Raw genomic sequence first — 22,500 nt, forward strand, 5'->3', positions numbered from 1 at the left:
CCAGCCAGCCAGCCAGCCAGCCAGCGGCGGCGTCGTTCTACAATCCTACGCCTTATTCAGATGTGAAACATTTTTATACACGGGATCAATACGAGAATGAAATCTGGTTCTGTTGAATACATTAGGCTATTAGCATACGGCTGGCTTCGGCAAAATCCTTTGACAAACTGATTATTATGCAGAGGGAATAAATAAAAGAATAAACCCTACTTTCAAGACTTAGGAGCAACCCTACATAGAAAATGGGAAGAAGCTTTCCATAAATAAACAAAAACAAAAAAAAAATATTAAAGGGTTACATCAATCTCGTATAAAACGCTTTTCCCCTGATTAAACATGTAATCAAAATAATCATGACCAGTCTAGGATATATATATATATATATATATATATATATATATATATATATATATATATATATATATATATATATATATATATTCAATGAATTAGTCCAATTCGTTGGGTGCGATAAGGAACACAGACTTGATCCCAAGATACAAGAGAGAATGAGAGAGAGAGAGAGAGAGAGAGAGAGAGAGAGAGAAGAGAGAGAGAGAGAGAGAGAGAGAGAGAGAGAGTGACTCACTCTCCCCCACTCCCCCTAGATAAATCCGTGTCATCAGAAACAATAAAGCGAACACGAAGAATCCTGAAACGATCAACACAGCTATTTTTTTTCCTCTTTCTTTCTTTCTTTCCCCTCCCACCACACGAATTCGCTTTTTTTTCCCTCTCTCTCTCTCTCTCTCTCTCTCTCTCTCTCTCTCTCTCTCTCTCTCTCTCTTCTCTCTCTCTCTCTCTTCCCCCTCCCCCTTGCCCACAGACCTTCATAGTACTGTACTACACTCGGGGAAAACGCACAAGAGACCAATCCCCCGCTACAGTTCCCCGTGTATCAAAGTGGTACAGGAACCATTACAGCCAGGGCCACCCTCCTGGCGTGAAATTAGGAAGAGTCGAAAACCTTCTTGTTCCCGCACGTTAGGAGGATCTGAATCAACAGAAAAGCCAGCAATGGAATCCTGGAAGAGCAGACGTGGCACTGAGGACTCCGCAGTGCCCAGGGTGTGCGTGTGTGTGTGTGTTTTAAGGAGAGAGAGAGAGAGAGAGAGAGAGAGAGAGAGAGAGCCAGAGAGCACGAGACTCAGACAGACAGGACAGGACACCAAGGGGAGGTGGGGAAGGGAAGTGGGTGCCACACCACATAAGCTAGTCCAGGACAACAGCCCCAACCAGCTACGACTATGCCCTCCACCACAACCACCCACCACCACCAACCACACTCCCAACCACCCACCACCACCACCAACCACACTCCCAACCACCCACCACAACCACCAACCACACTCCCAACCACCCACCACAACCACCACCAACCACCCACCACCACCACCAACCACACTCCCAAACACGCAACCGTCGGAGGCACCTCGGCGACCGCAGTCATAACACACCGCCATAACTCAGCTTACATCAAGATAAATGGAGTTAATCGCTAATTCATGCACGACTAAGTTGTCACTCGTAATACCAGACGACAGTTGTATAAAACAACAGAATGGAAATGAGACGCACAACATTAGGGTAAGTTCATATATATATATATATATATATATATATATATATATATATATATATATATATATATATATATCATACTTAACCCGCCGTGTCCCGCGTTAGCGAGGTAGCGCAAGGAAACAGACGAGGAATGGCCAAACCACTCACATACACATATATACATATAAACGCCCACACACGCACATATACATACATATACATTTCAACACATGCATACAGAGACATATACATACATACAAATGTACATATCCATACTTGCTGCCTTCATCCATTCCCGTCGCCAACGCGCCACACACGAAATAGCGTTCCCCCCCCCCCCCCTTTCACCAATGAGTCTACGGGGAAATGAAACATTTTAAGTTCCCAAGTGCACTTTCGTGTAATAATCACATCATCAGGGAAGACACAAGAAAGAAATACACCAGTCGGTTGATATACAACGAAGAGACGTAGCTAGGACGCCATTTGGTACATGTATATATATATATAAACTATACTTCAGGTATATGGACAGTTTTAGCGTTATGTCTACAATATAGTTTAACATAACTCAGAATCGGAGAATAAGGCATACTGGTACTGCGTATAGGAGTAAACAACATCATCATGTTCGAGCAACCCAATGGTGAAGAAAAATACATACAAGCACAACGTTTGTATATATAAATATATAGCCAACGTGACGTTAATGCGGAGTTTGTACCATTTAAAATACAACAATTCAGGAGGACAGTGATATATAAACCACCGTGGCAATTAAAACCCATGATGGCCAATAAACTTGACCATCGTCCAAGGGATCTGCATGAATGTGCTTAATGCCATACGTTTTCTGTGCTGGACATTATCTTCTTCTTCTTCCCCGTTTTCTTTTTTTTTCTTTTTCAAATGGGTTCGTGTAAATACCTCTAAGCTCGCTGGGGTTCCTTTTACGGGGAGTAATTACAAGTCTCTGTTAACAGGGGGTAAACACGTAGTCTTGGTGCTGAATAAACAAAGGTAAACAAAGGTATACCGTCGGAATCTTCATTGTGTGTGTCCGATTGTTGCTGCGTATCAGCAGTCTTAACGGAGTAAATGATGGATGGTGATGTGATGAACTATGTACCGTGCAGGTCCTGTCGGGCACTGCTGGGATGAGTTCAGTTGAGAAAAAGGTTTGGAAAATCGATTCATATATAGATTTATATAGATTTATATAGGTGTTCGTCCCGATCGAAACGGCAGTGTTGGCTCCACTTCGTCACGCCAACTGATTGTGCCAGATAAAGAAACAAAAAAAAATCAGGTTCTATGACGAATCTTTCCATCAAAGACTGAAATAAGGTTCGTGTAAACCAAGCTTATTAGATTGTATTACAGTTGATTTCTCGCTCAGAGTCGAGAATTCGCAAACTTGGCAATCTCAATGTATGCAAAGGATCTGACGCGGGCGCGTGCAAAAAAGAAAAAGAAAAAAAATACAACAGAGAAATTGACCATCGAGCTGATAACACGTTGCAAATGACTCAATCCTCGACAGATTTAGAAGAATAAAAAATATAGGAACGTCTTACTACAATGACATTATATTTCTAACTCGCGTATATATATGGATATAATCAGGTAATGGAGTAACACGAGATTGGAACAGAGAACTTGTTACAGACGTTTCGACCTGGCTGACTTGTTGTGGACAGGGAGCTGTGGTTTCGGTACATTACTAAACATGACAGCGAAAGAATGGATGTGAGCGGATGCGGCCTCTGTTCTTCGTCTGTTTCACAGGAAACTGCGATCGAGTATGAAAAAGTATATATCTGCCACGGCATAAAGAAGCCAGTATGAATATATGAAAAACTATACACTAGTTGTGTTAAACCAAATCATTTGTATAAGAAAAATTCTAAACACCCCATTTTCTCAGAAAACTTATACAATACAAAAACGTAAAATGACTCTCATAAAATCATATCTATAACTTAATTACAGATTATTGCGTCTTGTAAATATTGTGGGATTACAGGCGAAGAGAATTTTGTCAATCGGGTCTTCATAAAAAAATATATGATCGCACAAACAAACATTCAAACAAAAACACACTCGTTACCGAGTCTATAATTCCATAAAAATAGTACATTACACAATGAAACTGTTACATCCAAATCTATCTATATATATCTATATCTATATATATATATATATATATATATATATATATATATATATATATATATGTATATATGTATATATATATATATATATATATATATATATATATATATATATATATATATATATATATATAAACAGCACAAAACTGACAGAGGAGATAGCCAATAAATATGTTCAACGTACACCTATCCTTCACAGAAAATGAAACACACCTCAACTGCATAATGACTACAATCACGATACACCAAAATCAAGAAACGTAATGTCCCCATTGATCCACGAGACGAGATTACTCAGGTTGAAAGATATATATATAAAAGAAGAAGAATGACATGAGATTCGCTGAATTCATGCCTTGGATTGGACCAAGTGTGTGTGTGTGTGTGTGTGTGTGTGTGTGTGTGTGTGTGTGCAGGGCACAAGGCGAGCCTGACACTAGATAGCTGGCTGGGTTCCGATGCTAAATAAGGCGCCGAGCTTCCTCAAAAGCATTGTATTATCTGTCTCCAGCTCTTTGAGTTCGCTGCTCACTGATTCCTAATTGATGTCTGAGAATTCTTTGAATCTCTCCCAGCGGAGGAGGGAGAGGGAGGAGGAGGAGGAGGAGGAGGAGGAGGAGGAGGAGGAGGAGGAGGGAGAGGGAGAGGGAGAGGGAGGAAGAGGGAGGGAGAGTTGAAGCACGGTTGTTCTTCTGCAAGTGGCTGAGGAAAGTTTCCCCAACGAAGGGGGAAGAGTGGATAGAAAAAAAAATATATATGTATGAAGGGAAATGGATCGCTAGGGATAAATGAAACGGGTGGAGATAAACGATTATGAACACGAGAGAAATATAAGTAGGGGGTCTAATGAAGCGATGGAAAATGAAATACGAATATTGAATGAATACTCTTTTTGGCGAATATGGAGAAATTGACGCGGGAGGGGAACGGGGGCCAATATTAAACGAAGGAAATAATAAGACTGAATAAACAGCTTTTTGAACATACAAAATAAGTAAAAAGGAGTCTAATTAAAGTGAAAGCAAAGAAATACAAAGATTGAATATTCTTTTAAGAATACGAAAGTATACATACGAACATTGAAATACTGCCATTAAATAAACAGCTTTTTCTACCTACAACAGTGAATTAAATTTTTTCTCTACATAACAGTGAATAAATAGTTTTTTCTATCCATAACAGAGAATAAATTGTTGTTTTTTTCTATACACAGCAGGGAATGAAGAGATTTTCTATCCATAACAGGCAAATAAATTGTTTATTCTATCCATAACAGGCAAATAAATTGTTTATTCTATCCATAACAGGCAAATAAATTGTTTTTTCCAATCATTATTACAGTCTCTGACTGGACTGATGAAAGAGATCACACATCAATAAGCGACGAGAGAAAATATTTCCCTATCGAAAAAAATATAACGAGAGAGAGAGAGAGAGAGAGAGAGAGAGAGAGAGAGAGAGAGAGAGAGAGAGAGAGAGAGAGAGAGGTCGACAAGCCAGCAGGCAATTGAGGTCGGGGGGACAAGGCTGGGAAAGGTCGCCGGTCCTCCACGGAAAAAAAAGAAAAAAGAAAATCTACCTGATTCAATTATCCCCTGCGGGAGGGAGGAGAGGAGAGGAGTGAGGGAGAGAAGGAGGGAGGAGGGAATGGAGGTGGAGGAAAGAGGGAGGAGGGAAGGAGGGAGAAGTGAGAAGGGGGAGGGAAAGGAAGGAGGGAGGAGTGACGCAGAGAATGAGGGAGGGGAGGAGTATGGGAGAGAAGGAGGGAGGAGTGAGGGAGAGAAGGAAGGAGGAGGGAATGAAGGTGGAGGAAAGAGGGAGGAGGGGAAGGAGGGAGAAGTGAGAGGGGGGAGAAGGAAGGAGGAGTGAGGCAGAGAATGAGGGAGGAGGGGGAAGGAGGGAGAAGTGAGTGAGGGGGAAAGGAAGGAGGGAGGAGTGAGGGAAAGAATGAGGGATGAAGAAAGAAGGAGGAGGAGGAGGAGGAGGAGGAAGAGGAGGAGGAGGGAAGGAGGAGGAGGAGGAGGGAAGGAGGAGGAGGAGGAGGGAAGGAGGAGGGAAGGAGGGAGGAATACCGATGCGTTCTCACCAACCCTGTGATTATACGTGAGGCCAGGACCAGCGGGCGTGGATGACTCGGTGTGTGTGTGTGTGAGAGAGAGAGAGAGAGAGAGAGAGAGAGAGAGAGAGAGAGAGAGAGAGAGAGAGAGAGAGAGAGAGAGAGAGCAGGTGGTAATCTCTGGCAGTAAGTCAACCTTGCCCAGCAATGTATAAAAAAAAAAAAGGGGGGGACCGTGAACAGTTAACTTCAACCAGACGTACACACGAAGTACCACATTCCCATTCCAACTATTCCAAAGATTCCAAAAAAAAAAGAATAATGAAAAAAAAAAAAATTCCTGGCTATTAGAATATGAGGGATGGGAGTTCCGCAAGATGTTTACTTTTCTTTTTTTAGAAAATGGGAAGCGGCCCATTGGGTACGGGGCACTGGCAGCCTGCGGATACTCCATCTCGAGCTGCTGATTGGCTCATGGCGTTATCCCCTGCCGGCACCTGATTGGTTGATGAGGCATCCGTGCCAAGTAGGTCCTGAACCCCCCCCCCCCCCCCTTTCGCTAACCACCTTTCGCTAACTACCGAGTCCAGTGATTAAGTCTGACGATCGTAATCACGAGAGATGTACTAAGTAACAGTGTCATAACTCTATCGTATCAGAATGAGAGGACGAGGGGAGGGGGGGTGGAGGAGGACGAGGTGGAGTTAAATATAGTAAAAGATAATGGAGTTACAAAAACATCCTTAAGCCGACTTTGCGACACAGGTGATGTGTCTCCGAATTCATCGAGTGATGTTAAGTAGGTAAGGTTAGGCCTGAGGCCTAAGAGGTGTGGGTGTGTGTGTGTGTGTGTGTAAGTGTGTGTGGTTCTGTCTGTCTGTCTATTTGTCTGTCTGTCTGTCTCTCTGTCTGTCTGTCTATCTGTCTGTCTGTCTGTCTGTATGTATGTATGTATGTATGTATGAGAGTATGTATGTATGTATGTATGTATGTATGTATGTATGTATGTGCGAATGTGTGTGTTTCTGTCTGTCTGTCTGTATGTATGTATGTATGTATGTATGTATGTATGTATGTATGTATGTATGTATGTATGTGTGTGTATGTATGTATGTATGTATGTATGTATGTATGTATGTATGTATGTATGTGTGTGCCAGTGTGTGTGTGTGTGTAATCTAATCCAGGAGTCTCCACAAACGTCCTCCACCTTCATAAGAACGAGCTGGCACATGACTCTCATGCACGAATAACCTGAGCCTTATATATATATATGAAAAAAAAGAAAAAAGAAAATGTAACGCAATTTCTACAACGGACGGGGAGGCAACCAACCAACCAACCAGTTGCCCGACGCCATCCATTCTCGAACAACAACAACAACAACAACAACAATAACAATAACAACAACTTGATCCAAAGCTGCTCTCCTGGTGGAGTACAACCTCCTCCTCCTCCTCCTCCTTCCCCGTTCCCTAAGAGAGAGAGAGAGAGAGAGAGAGAGAGAGAGAGAGAGAGAGAGAGAGAGAGAGAGAGAGAGAGAGACCCTAACCCACTAAAGCCAATCCTGCCTATGGAGCGAGGCATGATAATCTCCCTGATAATAACTCGCTCGAATTATAGAGGATTATTTAGAAGGGGGGGGCATGATTATCTTTTACTGGAGAGGCTCCATGAATGATCATCATGCAAGACTTCGAAACGCGGAGCATTTAGAGCGAAGTGGTCGACGCGAACGACCAATTTGGCGATAAGATACGGGGATGCTCTGGAGACCCATGGCCTATAGCGCTCTCTCTCTCTCTCTCTCTCTCTCTCTCTCTCTCTCTCTCTCTCTCTCTCTCTCTCTCTCTCCCTCAAAGTATACGAACCCTTGCAACAATGCCTACATCATAAACAACGAACGTATAAACTCCTAATACTAATGCTGCAACAGAAGCCTCACCCCTGCAATGAAGATGGGAAGGATGAGAATTGACCCCCTAAAACTTTGCCTATAATCCTTGGAAAACACATTTAATAGGACCAGACTATGAGAGAGGAGGGGAACCTCGAGGTTAACAGTATGCCAAGCCAAACTCCTAACATACTCCATCTATTCTAACACCTCCAACCTTTCTTCTTCTTCTTCTTCTTCTTCTTCTTCTTCTTCTTCTTCTTCTCCTCTTCCTCCTCCTCCTCCTCCTCCTTCTTCTTCTTCTTCTTCTTCTTCTTCTTCTTCTCCTGCTCCTCCTCCTCCTCCTCCTCCTCGTCCCCCTCCTCCTCTTTCTTCTCCTTCTTCTCCACCGTAACACCATTTCACCCTGAGTCAACTGGAGGAGGCATCTGATCACCCTCTTGTAAAAGCCTTCTTTATTTCGACACCTGTATCCCCCCATTGCCACGCCTATTGGCAACAAACTATGGCATTCCAGGAAGACAGAAAGGAATCCCCTTTAGGATATCTTCTGCCACACTTTCCCTCTGGGAATGACTCATGCTTCTGTGTCCTTCAAAGCGGACGAAGAGGCGTACCTGCCTCTCATTTTCTATCTTTTTACCCTCAATGACTCTTTCCTTATTCATGACTCGATCGTTCTCTCTTTCCCGAGTCCACACAGACCAAGCAACGGTTCGACACACTAACCTTCCACCCGATCCTCCCTCGAGTTTCCGCTAAGAAGTCGTTGTTTATCTACTCTCTGTGTGATTCTTGGCGTCTCCGCAACGTAGCTTGAACTAGATTTCAAGAAAATACGATATTCTGTTTAGGTCTCCAGAGTACATCTCCTCACAGCAGCTACTCAAGCCGCAAAAAGGGTATATATATATATATATATATATATATATATATATATATATATATATATATATATATATATATATATATATATATATATATATAAAATAGTCCGTGTGTGGAGTACACTTTATTGTACTGGATCCGATCTTTATGTTGCCACTGGCAGGGTCTGCTGCAGTTTCATTCAGATCACACACACACACACACACACACACACACACACACACACACACACACACATTGGAAGACACATATATATATTCAGACTCCCTCAAAAGCACCTCTGCACATAACGCATCTCCCCTTACATACACCCTTCCACACGACCCCCTCACTATCAAACCTTCCCACAGAATCGAACGAAATTCCTACACATACACAGTTGTAACTGCCTGCCGACGCCACCCTTACGCCCTCCACCCCTTTGGAAAAAAAAAAATCCCCTTGAACAAATGGCACAAAAGCTTCCAAACGCAGTTCCCACACACACACACACACACACACACACAGAACATATGGCCCCCTTACACATCATCCCTTCCGTATGCAACCTACCACACAAACCCCTTACATGAAGTCGTCTCCCCCCCTATACATTTCACCCCCCCCATGTAACCCATCCCCCCCACACCCTCACCCCAACCTTCAACAGCTAAACAAGGTCAACAAAAACCTACAACAGCCTTACAAACAAAGACGCTTTCGAGGCAAAGCACTCTCTCTCTCTCTCTCTCTCTCTCTCTCTCTCTCTCTCTCTCTCTCTCTCTCTCTCTCTCTCTCTCTCTCTCAGATCTTGTTTGGCCATGTTTAACTTCATCACTCTGAATGGCATTTCCAAGAGGAGATTAATGAATGGGTAAGAGACGGAAGGCCCTCTCCTCTCCCCCCCTTTTTTTTATGAGGTATGCAAGGAAAAGTTTGTTAATGGATCTGTTTGCATAATTATTCAGTCCCGGCTGGCTAGTAAACGTGTAGAAATACAATGTTGCTTTTGTGTTTGGGCCCCGTGTGTGTGTGTGTGTGTGTGTGTGTGTGTGTGTGTGTGTGTGTGTGTGTGTGTGTGTGAATACATGTATGTATGTAAGTATGTATTCATTTATGTGATTACCTTTTTTGTACAGTACGGGCCGGGAGTTTTACTTACACCTGTGGAGCCCCATCTCATAAACACATACAACGACTTCTCAAATCTATGAATGCCATTTGCATTAACCATGTCCTGGGTTATTCTCTTCCATTCATCCACCACTGTTATACGATGAAAGTACCTGTGTGTGTGCGCGTGCGTGTGTGCATGTGTGTGGAGTACAATCATTACATTCTTATCATCTGCATTAAACACACGACATAAAGTTTAACGCTGTGGGGGCTACCACTGCCTCATCTCTCCCAGCGCAGCGCCGCAAACTCGACCGGTATATAAGCGGAATGGTGCGGGGACAGAACCAGCGCACTTATGAATGCACGCATGCATAAATAGACTCGTAATACACGGGAACACAGCGCACAATAACAGTTTTATAGACTGTTACGACGCTTTTATCTAAGCTACATAAAACCTAACTACCCCGCGGGCGTTCTTCCATTACCCAGGGTAATTCCCAGTGTACTGACTGACACAACACTACTCCACGGGGAACGCGAGGCCAATTTCATTCACCGCCTCCACACGAATGCCCCAAGTGGTGACACCCCACTCAAACCCCCCCCCACGCCCCAGACTTTAACCTTTGACCTGAGGAAATGTATATATGCATATCACGGCGCAGTAAGGGCGAATCAAACGTTAATTAATACACGGAATATAACGCAAGACGGGACATGACAGGGAACACTGACGGACAATACGAACACAAGTCTTGTAGTGAGGGACAGGTAGAGAGAGACAGACGGGTAAACATGCAGGCAAGACAGAGGGAGCGGGGCGGACGGAGACCAAAAGACGCGTTGTTCCTCCACAACCTCCTCCCGACCAGCTCGGTGGAAGGTTAATGACTGGAAGAGTCGTCAGGACACAGGTAATTGAAAGGCTCAACCAACCAGAGGCAAAGTCGCGAGGTTAAACAACATCTATTAAGAGAAGTTGTCGTCACGCACCGCCCACGAATTGTAGCGTCAAACTCGAAGGCTCTGGTGACGTAGATGTGTCACGTCAACAAACCCACATTGAAGTCAAATACAAAAGGAAAAAGAAAAAAGGGTTGGAAACATACCCGCAGGAGTAAATAGGGACGAAGAAAAGAACTGGATTATATCTTTCAAAAATATCACTGTTTTCAAGCACGAGTGTTCCGTTTTCTGATGTTCGAAGTGTTTTACACAATTCCCTTCGACGTTCCGCTTGCAGTTTTCTTCCTGAAAACCTCAAAAGTTCAATCCTTTTCTAACGTTCGACAGGTACATTGTTCTCCACTGTATTCTACGACTACTCCTATCTTGTTCAAAGTGTTCAAGGTTCGCTCTCTCTGTAAATCTTCCTTGTTCATCACACACTCACGCACTTCCAGCACTTTACTCCTCTTTCAGTGTGTTATTCTTGTTCTTTTTTCTTTCTTGGGGTGAGTCTGTTATCCACTAGTGTCTGTCTCTTCAACAATAACTTGTAAACATGTCTGAAATATATGTAACTACTACATTACTTTCATGGGCAAGGCCATACGATCTCTGAGCACGACCGAGCGGTCCTTGAGCACGACGGTACGACCCTTGAGCACGACGGTACGACCCTTGAGCACAACGGTACGACCCTTGAGCACGACGGTATGACCCTTGAGCACGACGGTACGACCCTTGAGCACGACGGTACGATCCTTGAGCACGACGGCACAACCCTTGAGCACGACGGTACGACCCTTGAGCACGACGGCACAACCCTTATGTATGATGGCCTGGCTTTTTTGGCCCGATCCTTTGAGAAGCAGATCAAGGACCAGGGAATCAAACCCAAAGTAATCTACGTGGCTTCCTGCCCAAAGCGTTTGAGGTAACTGTCATGCTTAAGGTGTATTTCAGTGTTAGGGTAACAACTGTCACGCTTCAGGTGTATTTCAGTGTTAAGGTAACAACTGTCACGCTTCAGGTGTATTTCAGTGTTAAGGTAACAACTGTCACGCTTCAGGTGTATTTCAGTGTTAAGGTAACAACTGTCATGCTTAAGGTGTATTTCAGTGTTAAGGTAACTGTCACGCTTCAGGTGTATTTCAGTGTTAAGGTAACAACAGTCATGCTTCAGGTGTATTTCAGTGTTAGGGTAACAACAGTCATGCTTCAGGTGTATTTCAGTGTTAGGGTAACTGTCATGCTTAAGGTGTATTTCAGTGTTAGGGTAACTGTCACGCTTCAGGTGTATTTCAGTGTTAAGGTAACAACTGTCATGCTTAAGGTGTATTTCAGTGTTAAGGTAACTGTCATGCTTGAGGTGTATTTCAGTGTTAGGGTAACTGTCATGCTTGAGGTGTATTTCAGTGTTAGGGTAACAGCAGTCATGCTTCAGGTGTATTTCAGAGTTTCCAGTATACCAACCACTTCGCAATTCAGTCTACGATTACATTTGAATTATTCTGGGTGTCCTGGCATTATCATCTAACCACACTATGTCTCCCTGTTTGCTTACCACTCAGCTGTAAGGCAAGATTAACTCTGGTGTCTGGCTGTAAGTAGCTCGAGTTCAAATATTAAATTTACTTTGTCCTGGTGTGTGCAACAGAACTGCGGGACAATCATATGTGTAATACCTTAATCTCCAAACTCTCATACCTGTTGAGGAAACGTTCGCGCCACTACACGTGTATACATCCATAAACGTTTCTATCCAACAATGTGAAATACATTAATCTCCAAGTCCTCATACACGTTGAAGAAACGTTTGCCTCTACACGTGTATACATCCATAAACGTTTCCATCCAACAATGTGAAATATATTAATCTCCAAGTTCTCATACCTGTTGAAGAAACGTTCGCCACTTCACGTGTATACATCCATAAACGTTTCCATCCAACAATGTGAAATACATTAATCTCCAAGTTCTCATACCTGTTGAAGAAACGTTCGCCACTTCACGTGTATACATCCATAAACGTTTCCATCCAACAATGTGAAATACATTAATCTCCAAACTCTCATACCTCTTCAGGAAACGTTCGCCACTTCACGTGTATACAACCATAAACGTTTCTATCTAACAATGTGAAAAACAACGCGTCTCAACACATGTGTTCTCTACTTCCCATCACCAAAACTGCTCCCACCCATCTTTTCCCCCGTGTGTCCCTAACTGCCGCGTGAATATCGTGGCATAGATTCTTGGGATATATTTGTCCCAGCGCTGGGGTAATGTATGGGCAGAATGCCATCGGGACGATTTTCAGGTCGGATTAAAACCAGCAGAGTAGTATAGAGGCCTCCGTTTTCTTTCACGTATGAGACAAAAAAATAATATTTTTCAGGTCCGAACACAAGAAAAAAATGACTGTTAATCTGTTGTGTTACGTCTGATATAAGATAAAACATTATCGGTCGTGGAGCGTCACATTCCTAACCACACCCCGAACCCATCTTGAGACCATATAGTCTGATGCGATGTGGACCATCTGTAAGCTTTATACCCCAAACGTAATTCCAGTGTTTCAATGATTCTTCATACGTCAACGAGTAACCAAAGAGCTGAACTTATCGAAGACGGCGGCTTATTTTGTTCAGCTAATGCTCTTCGGGCGTTCGTAAGTACTTCGGGAACTTACTTCGGCAGGAGGGCAGTGTATATGTGCTTCGGCAGGAGGGCAGTGTATATGTACTTCGGCAGGAGGGCAGTGTATATGTGCTTCGGCAGGAGGGCAGTGTATATGTACTTCGGGAGGAGGGCAAACAGTGACGAATTTCCACAGGCTCCCTCCCACGTCTGCATCGAGCGGCGAATCCCGTCCTTCGTTACGCTGCAGGGTACCTAACCTATGTGTTCCTAGGGCCCGCGACACATACAAGAAATACACAAACACACGAGCAAACACATCCTCTCAACCGGCTGGATAATTGCTTATGGATCGTCAGGGGAATTCAGCCATCCACTAATTTAGAAATAGGTAATTTGAACATCTTTTTCTCCAGGTGTTTAAGATAATCTTAAGATCATAGATACATCACTTCACATATGGCTCTTCGATACATATATACATATATATATATATATATATATATATATATATATATATATATATATATATATCCGGGCCTTCCAGGAGGAAGGGGAGTTGAAGGGAGTTAAGGGGAAGAGTAGGAGGGAAGGCTGGCTGGTAAGATGGAGAGAGAAGCATTCCAAGTGCCATTTCCAATAGCTGACGCATATTTCCCCCCCACACACACACACTCGGGCGCACCTTCGCCCGCAAGTTATGAATATTTTCACAAAATCATTTTACTTCCGTGTTTCATGTCTGGGGAAGTGGGGAAGGGGGAGGGGGGGAGGGGGGCTACACGTCACATTTATGCATTTTTTTGAGGAGGGAAAAAAATGGATTTCTGTGTAGGGGAAAGACGGGCTTAGGAGAGGCTTGTGTGGCGGTCGGGAGCAGTGGTGTGGAAGTGGCGGGAGGACAGGTCATCACCAGCCACACTTGTGGCCAGAATACATTAACCATGCCTCTACAACCTCAATCATCCCTCCCTCTCACTGCCTCTCACTGCTTCTCACAGGAGAATACATTAACCATGCCTCTACAGCCTCAATCATCCCTCCCTCTCACTGCCTCTCACAGGAGAATACATTAACCATGCCTCTACAACCTCCATCATCCCTCCCTCTCACAGGAGAATACATTAACCATGCCTCTACAACTTCAATCATCCCTCCCTCTCACTGCCTCTCACAGGAGAATACATTAACCATGCCTCTACAACCTCCATCATCCCTCCCTCTCACTGCCTCTCACAGGAGAATAAATCAACCATGCCTCTACAACCTCCATCATCCCTCCATCTCCTGCCTCTCACAGGAGAATAAATTAACCATGCCTCTACAACCTCCATCATCCCTCCATCTCCTGCCTCTCACAGAATAAATTAACCATGCCTCTACAACCTCCATCAGCCCTCCCTCTCCTGCCTCTCACAGGAGAATACATTAACCATGCCTCTACAACTGCCATCATCCCTCCCTCTCCTGCCTCTCACAGGTGAATAAGTTGCCTCACCTCTACAACCTCCGTCATCCCTCCCTCCTCTCCCTGTCTCTCACTGAAGAATACGTAGCCATGCCTCTACAACATCTATATGCCTTGTCTCTCACGCATCAGTTGCGCATCTAAAAACCACAAACATCCCTTGCCTCTCTGCAGAATACATTCAGCCATTCCTCTATAACCATCATACTCCATGCCTCCCACTACAGCAAAGCCACGGCTTTATCCACACAGGTTCCAACATCTGTATCCTCCATAGAAGTCATTTCTAGTCACCTGATCTTAAGCTGATATCTACATTTTCAGGTTTCAACCGATTTCTGTGTGAGCATCTATTCATGTATCTATTTCTTCTTTAACTTGTTTGACCTGATCATTGATATAAAACATCGGATTTGACCTGACAGCCTTTCAGCTGAAGTTACCTCTTCTCCGTTCTTGCTTAAGGGCCATTCTATCTATCTAAATCATCCATTTTATGAGAGATGGTACAAGAAACCTTACCCGGATCAAACTACTTATAATCAGCCTCTCGAAACACCAGGCAAAATCGTGCACTTTATATCTTGGACGACCTGAAGACCAAAGCTTTAACGGACTGACGGAGTTTCTCTCTCTCTCTCTCTCTCTCTCTCTCTCTCTCTCTCTCTCTCTCTCTCTCCCCCGTTAACCGCGCTCCCCAAACAGCTACACTTGTATACACTTCTCTCACATAAGACCTGCTCGCTCCTCAACCTGACTTGTTCTTGATGGTAGGGGAGCGAAACGTCGACAACTCACACGGAGGCCTTAGGTACAGGATACCTACAAACACTTGCAAGGAAATAAAGGATTTAGGAAGAGAAATGAACGATATGAAACGTCATACTTCCTGGCTACCAAACGAAGCGGATCTGCCACAAAACCCGCTCTCTATCTGTACTAAATAGAATCAAAAACAGTACGGCACGTCTCCCAGAGACGACATGAAATCTCTTCAGCTACTGACTAACATAATACGTGTGTTAACATCTCACAATTCACAGAGGATAATCTGCTTGAACTTATAATTCTTTCCCGCTCATTATGAATTGTAATCAGCACAAAAAATGTAAGTCACACTCACACAACACCGTCAGAAAGTTACCTCGGGTCAGGGTCGACAGAGAAATGTCCAAATAAATCGGGAGGTGGATCACGAGATATGGCAACGTAGGAGATGATTTATTCATGTGAATTACCGGTATTAATGATCCCGACCGTCAATCTGTACAGAGGAAACCAATTCACCTATTCCGAACACCATTCATGAACTCGGGGACGAGAAAAATCAACATGGGAGACACGCAAGAAAGGGGAAGAAATACGAAGAAGAAGAAGAAGAAGAAGAAGAAGAAGAAGAAGAAGAAGAAGAAAAAGAAAGAAGAAGAAGAAGAAGAAAAAGAAAGAAGAAGAAGAAGAAGAAGAAGAAGAAGAAGAAGAAAAAGAAAGAAGAAGAAGAAGAAGAAGAAGAAGAAGAAGAAGAAAAAAAAAAAAGAAAGAAAGAAGAAAAAGAAAGAAGAAGAAGAAGAAGAGGTGAATCAAGAAAAAAGAATATACGAAGAAAGGACAGACCAAAAAAATATTTCATGCCATTACATACATACCCATAAACATACTTAATACTCCTGTGCCTCTCGCTGGCAAACCAGATGCATCGACCAGGCCGAACAATACCTGTTCCCACGCACAAAAATAACCCTTCCTCACCGTAAAAACCATAATTACGTGCCACTAAAATAAGGCCCAACCCCGCAAAAAGTGTGAAATAATTCACAGGGAACAGTAACAGTAGGAATGAGGTTTTGCGTTACTGCTGCCGCTGGACTTTGGTTCCAAACATAACTTACCCCCATCACCCGTCACACTGCACGTATATATATATATATATATATATATATATATATATATATATATATATATATATATATATATACCTTTTTTACGTGATCAATTTAGCAAGGGTAATAACAAGCCTCAGTCATCCGACTACCTCAAAAAAAAGAAGTGAAGAAAAATGAGAAAAAAAAATACTTCAAAGCTCCTTCAATGTTGATCTGACTCTTAAAGAAAAGGGGATACACGAGAGAAGAGGGGGAATTCCACACCTTCACCAGTGGCAAAGAAGTGGTATGCTAACGATCCATCCTCGTGCTGCTGGTCTCCACAGAGAATCAATGGGAAACACCTGCTAAGCATATGAGTCTAATCCACAGCGGCAGGGGCTCACGCAGACTGCTCACAAGAGCAGTGGCCGAAAGAATACCTGTAGAAGAGGGAGGGAGAGAGAGAGGCAGCAACAACACAAGAGGACAGAAAGAAACAGATGAAGATGTGAAGAGAGTTTGACAACTGGAGAATTCGTGAGGCAGAAGGCCTTCCGATTCCACTCTAATCAAAGCTTAAGGAAGACTTATCCTACGTCTGTATAAACAAAACCCAGGTCGTTATGGAATAGCTGTTCACGAGAAAAAATAATGACGGAACCTGTACAATACTCCCAACTTTAAAGCAAGCATATTTTGTAGTGTTAAAGGTGTGTGGTTTCGAGGACACATTGAATGATATGGTTTTTTCAACATTTTTATGTTACTGTAGGGTTCAGTTATAATAATTTAAGATTCGAAAGTAGCGAACGAATGAAATCTACAAAGATATATAAGCAGAAAATGTTTTTGCACTAATCAATTTGACTACTTAATCATCCCCAAACGATGTGGCACAATTTTGTCAAATACGTCAAAAATGGTTCTGTATCAAACGTTATCACATTTTGACAGAAGAAAATACCATATTGATATGTATATCAAACTTTTCGTACGAGAAAAAAAATCTTAAGAACTTAGTATGGTTATTACGCAAACACACGAGAGATCTATTTTGTCTAAGGAAAAAATTGGATGAACAAACTTACAAATGATGAAGAAAGACGGACAGACAAACGAATCAAATGTCTATAATGACACAAACAAGCGATAGCGATATGTAAATCAATCAACGGAGACACATCGAGGGACATGGAACAAGCCTGAGTGAAAAACCACTACCGGATACACAGAGAGCAATACGAAGAAGAGACCAGTGACTAATCAAACAGGGTTCCGTACACTTCCGCGAAAAGAGAGAGAGAGAGAGAGAGAGAGAGAGAGAGAGAGAGAGAGAGAGAGAGAGAGAGAGAGAGAGAGAGAGAGAGAAGAGAGACTAAGAAAGCAGCTCAATGACTTTCCTAAGAAAGTTTGAAAAATGATGAAAAAAAAATAAAAAAAAATATGCGACAGACGGCAAAATAGACAGCGGTGGTCTAATCACGGAGTCGCAAAATAAAGAGGCAAGAACAGTTTTCCCGCCTCGCTCTATCCTCATTCCGAAATGAGGAGTTTAATACCGCCTTCCCCGTCTTGAAAGACTACCATCAAGTAGTACACCTGTCGACCAGTTTCTCTGTTCCTCCCTACTTTAAAAAATGCGCGTCTGACTCCGCGTTGTTAAAACAGTGTAGCTCCATCGCTGTCGGAATTATATGTGCGAATATTTCACCATTATCTGTAAAACTATAACATGTTTCAGCCTCATTAAACTGGTGATCATAAAACAGTTAGATCTGCCGTAGGGGAAAAAGAAAGTTAATTTAAAATCTAAATGCCCGTTTCCTTATATAGAAAACGGGAGGTGCGTGCAACTCCTTGCACCACAGAGTTCGTAAAATAACGTCATTTTTAACGTCAAAAAGGAGCATAAAAACAACCAGGCTCTTCATCACGCCGAATGGTATATAATTGCTTCTCTTGACCGGATGTGGAGCGAACCAATCACCTTCTTGCCGCCCACAGCGTAAACGACCTCCTATTTACAAACACTTGCGCCTGGCGTTGCAAACAACAACAACAAAAAAAGTGACCAGACGAATTTTAGTTTTGAAGAATTGCTCCTCCAAAAATGAACAAATGATGTAAGCACGAGTACTACTATAACAATATACTGTGATTACAACAGAGATCGTTCCAAAACGTTGTGTAGTTCGGGTGGGGGTTGTATCATGAGTCTAAATCTCGTCCAACTCACTGTGGACGAGCCCATCCTTTCCCTGATACAGACCGTAGCGCAAATCTTCGAGCTGCAGAAACCTAAGGGGGGAAAAAGGTGTCCTATACTTCACACGTACGTCCTGTAAACAGACAGGTCTTACCCCTGAAATGTCAGCGTCCATAACAGTATCTATATCTAACATACAGGAAGGATATCTGCCACAAAAGCACATTAGAAAAAGGGAAAGAGAATTCTTAAGTCCTCCAAAGCAATCCCATCTTTCCAGGCGTAAGTAGCTGGTGCATCTCGCTACCTACCACGAGCTCGGCTTGTTCTCTGCCACGGGATCCCCTTAACTCTGACCATACAACCACTTTATGCACTCGTGCATCCATCAACGTAACCCATCCCTACCGCAAATCGTCCCACCCCCACCACAAATCGACCCATTCCTACCACAAACCACCCTACCCATACCACAAACCACCCTACCCATACCACAAACCACCCTACCCGTACCACAAACCACCCTACCCATACCACAAATCACCCTACCCATACCACAAACCACCCTACCCATACCACAAATCACCCTACCCATACCACAAACCACCCTACCCATACCACAAATCACCCTACCCATACCACAAACCACCCTACCCATACCACAAATCACCCTACCCATACCACAAATCACCCTATCAAGTCCTCAAACGTAAAACAATCAATACGCTACCATAAAATCAACCCACCTGCTACCACGAAATCACCAAACTATCTTTCAAACAACCACAAAAAAAACATGAAAATATACCTGTGGTTACCACCACACAACCACTACCAACCTGCTACCACCATATGACCACAACCACCCCTCCACTAACAACACAACCACAACCACCTCTCCACTACCAACACACCAACAACCACCCCTCCACTAACAATACAACCACAACCACCTCTCCACTACCAACACACCAACAACCACCCCTCCACTAACAATACAACCACAACCACCTCTCCACTACCAACACACCAACAACCACCCCTCCACTAACAATACAACCACAACCACCTCTCCACTAACAACAAAACCACTCCCTCCACTAACAACACAACCACCCCTCCACTACCAATACAACCACAACCACCCCTTCACTAACAGCACAACCACCTCTCCACTAACAACACAACCACAAACACCCCTCCACTACCAACACATCAACAACCACCCCTCCACTAACAACACAACCACAACCACCCCTCCACTAACAATACAACCACAACCACCTCTCCACTAACAACAAAACCACTCCCTCCACTAACAACACAGCCACCTTTCCACTACCAGACAACCCACCTCAGTTTCCACAACCTCACAACCCCAGTCCCCCACACCCCCCCAACACATACACACAGCGGCCACAGACTCTTAACCTCCAACTCTGCAGCTTCTCACTCCTCCAGAACGACGCTAATCTTTCCTTTATCCAGTCCCGTCCTTCCAGCCCAATCTCTACACACACACACACACACACACACACCAGGGCCAGCCAACCTGCTCGTTGCTGTTTTCTGACGTTCCACCTGATGTCAGGAGCGTCTCTCTCTCTCTCTCTCTCTCTCTCTCTCTCTCTCTCTCTCTCTCTCTCTCTCTCTCTCTGCATGTCTCTCTTTCATTTCCTCATTCTTTCAGTGTCTCTTGCCGGCTGCCTCTCTCTCTCTCTCTCTCTCTCTCTCTCTCTCTCTCTCTCTCTCTCTCTCTCTCTGTACATCTATCTGTCTCACCCTCTGCTGCACATTACCGTCGCTCGGGGTCCATTCACGACCGGGGAAGGAGGGGAGGAGGAGAAGGACCACGTTGAGGGGGAGGGGGGGGGGTGATGGGTGTCAATGGGTGTGGAGAGAGAGAGAGAGAGAGAGACAGAGAGAGAGAGAGAGAGAGAGAGAGAGAGAGAGAGAGAGAGAGAGAGAGAGAGAGAGAGAGAGAGATGGGGTGTGTGGGGGTTGTGTAAAGAGAAGGGTTGGAACCTGAGGGGCGGCAGGTGTGTGTTTGTGTGTGTGTGTATGTGCGTGTGTATGTGCGTGTGTGTGTGTGTGTGTGCGTGTGTGTGTGTGTGTGTAGGGGAGAGTGAGATATGAAAGGGGAGAGAGGCGAGAGTGGCTGAGAGACGAGAGGCATCGAAGGGTGGGGGGGTTAGGTTAGGTAGGTAGGTGTGTGTCGAACGTCAGGTGGAAAAAGAAAAAAAAAAAGGGAAAGTGTTGAGGTAGATTTTCAGCGGGAAGTGTGTGGCTGGGGGGGGGGTCTTTTTCCGTACACACGTTCGCTACTTTTAGCGGGAAAATGCATGACTTTTACGGGGGGGGGGGGGGTGTCTTAGGTCGTGTGTTTTATTAGCAAGGAATTGTGGAAGCTGTGGTAGATAAGAGTTCCAAGGTAAATTTGGAGGCCTCACCGGGACGTGGTGGGTATTATTCAAGGCAGAGGCGTACATCAGGTTGTGGGGGGGGGATCAGTAACTCCAGGGTGGGATTAGCGATGTTCTGGGAGAGCTGGGATTATCATCTTAGTGGGGCAACTTACTACTTTTAGCAGGGGAAAAAAAAAAAAAAGATGTTTACTTTTAGCGAAAACTACATTCATTTGGAGTTGAAATAGATAACACTGGCAAGAACTGAGCAGTTCAAGCAAGATCTGGGTAACTTTCGTAGGACTTTAGTTGTTGCTATTGTTTTTTTGAGGATATGAATATTTCTTTGGTCCAATAACTGGGTATTATTTGGTGGGAATTAGGCATGCACTGGGCAGGAACTGGGTCATTCCGAGAGGGGCTGGGAACTTCCCACGCTGAAGCTGGGCAATGGAAGGCTGGCGTGCCCGGAACGAGAAATGGGGGGGAAGTGAGTAAGGGTGAAGCAGCAAGCAAGGGGGGGATGGGAGAGTTGCACTACGAAGGCTCTTAAGCATGAAAGGAGGGGAACCCGTGTGAGTCACGGGGGAGGGTTGTTACGGGCGCTACTGGCAGAGGGAGGGAAAGTCAGAGCTAACAGGTCACTCGTACCACAAAGGGAGAGGGTGGGAGGGAAGGGAATCAGTTAAGAGGTGTGGAAGGGGACTAGGGATAAAGCTAAGGGGAATATATATGAGGTGGGAAAAGATGTGGAAAATGAGGAAAAAGATTGTAAAGTAGGGAGTGAAAGGCATAAGAAGAGGAGATAAAAGAGGAAGACAGAAAGACCGTCTAAGAGAGAGAGAAAGGGAATGAGGTAAGACGGGCGGAAGGTAGTGAGAGAGGGAGGTGATTTGAGGTGGGCATAAAGGGGGAGGCAGTTAGGGGAAATAAGTAGTTAAAGGGGAGATGCAGGCAACAAGGGAGAGGCCTGGAAGCAGTAAAGCAAAGGGTAAAGTCGAAGAAAAGTAGATAATGCGATAATGAAGCAGAAGGGAGTGTGGGTGGGTAGATCGTGAGACGATCAGTGATGAAGGGAGAAATGCCGTAAGGGAGGGAGGAAGAGACGGTATGGGAGGGAGAGAGGACAGCAATAAAGGACAGGGACATGAAAGAACAGGGAGAACAAAATGACAGGGAGACAGTAAGGACGGGGGAGAGACAGACGGTCAAGAAGACAGGACACCAGAGATGGAGGATAAGATGAAGACACTAGGAAGAGGGAAGGAGTGATGGAGAATATAAGGCTGTGGAAG

This window comes from Panulirus ornatus, chromosome 11, assembly GCF_036320965.1.
Source record: "Panulirus ornatus isolate Po-2019 chromosome 11, ASM3632096v1, whole genome shotgun sequence".
NCBI classification, from domain to species: domain Eukaryota; kingdom Metazoa; phylum Arthropoda; class Malacostraca; order Decapoda; family Palinuridae; genus Panulirus; species Panulirus ornatus.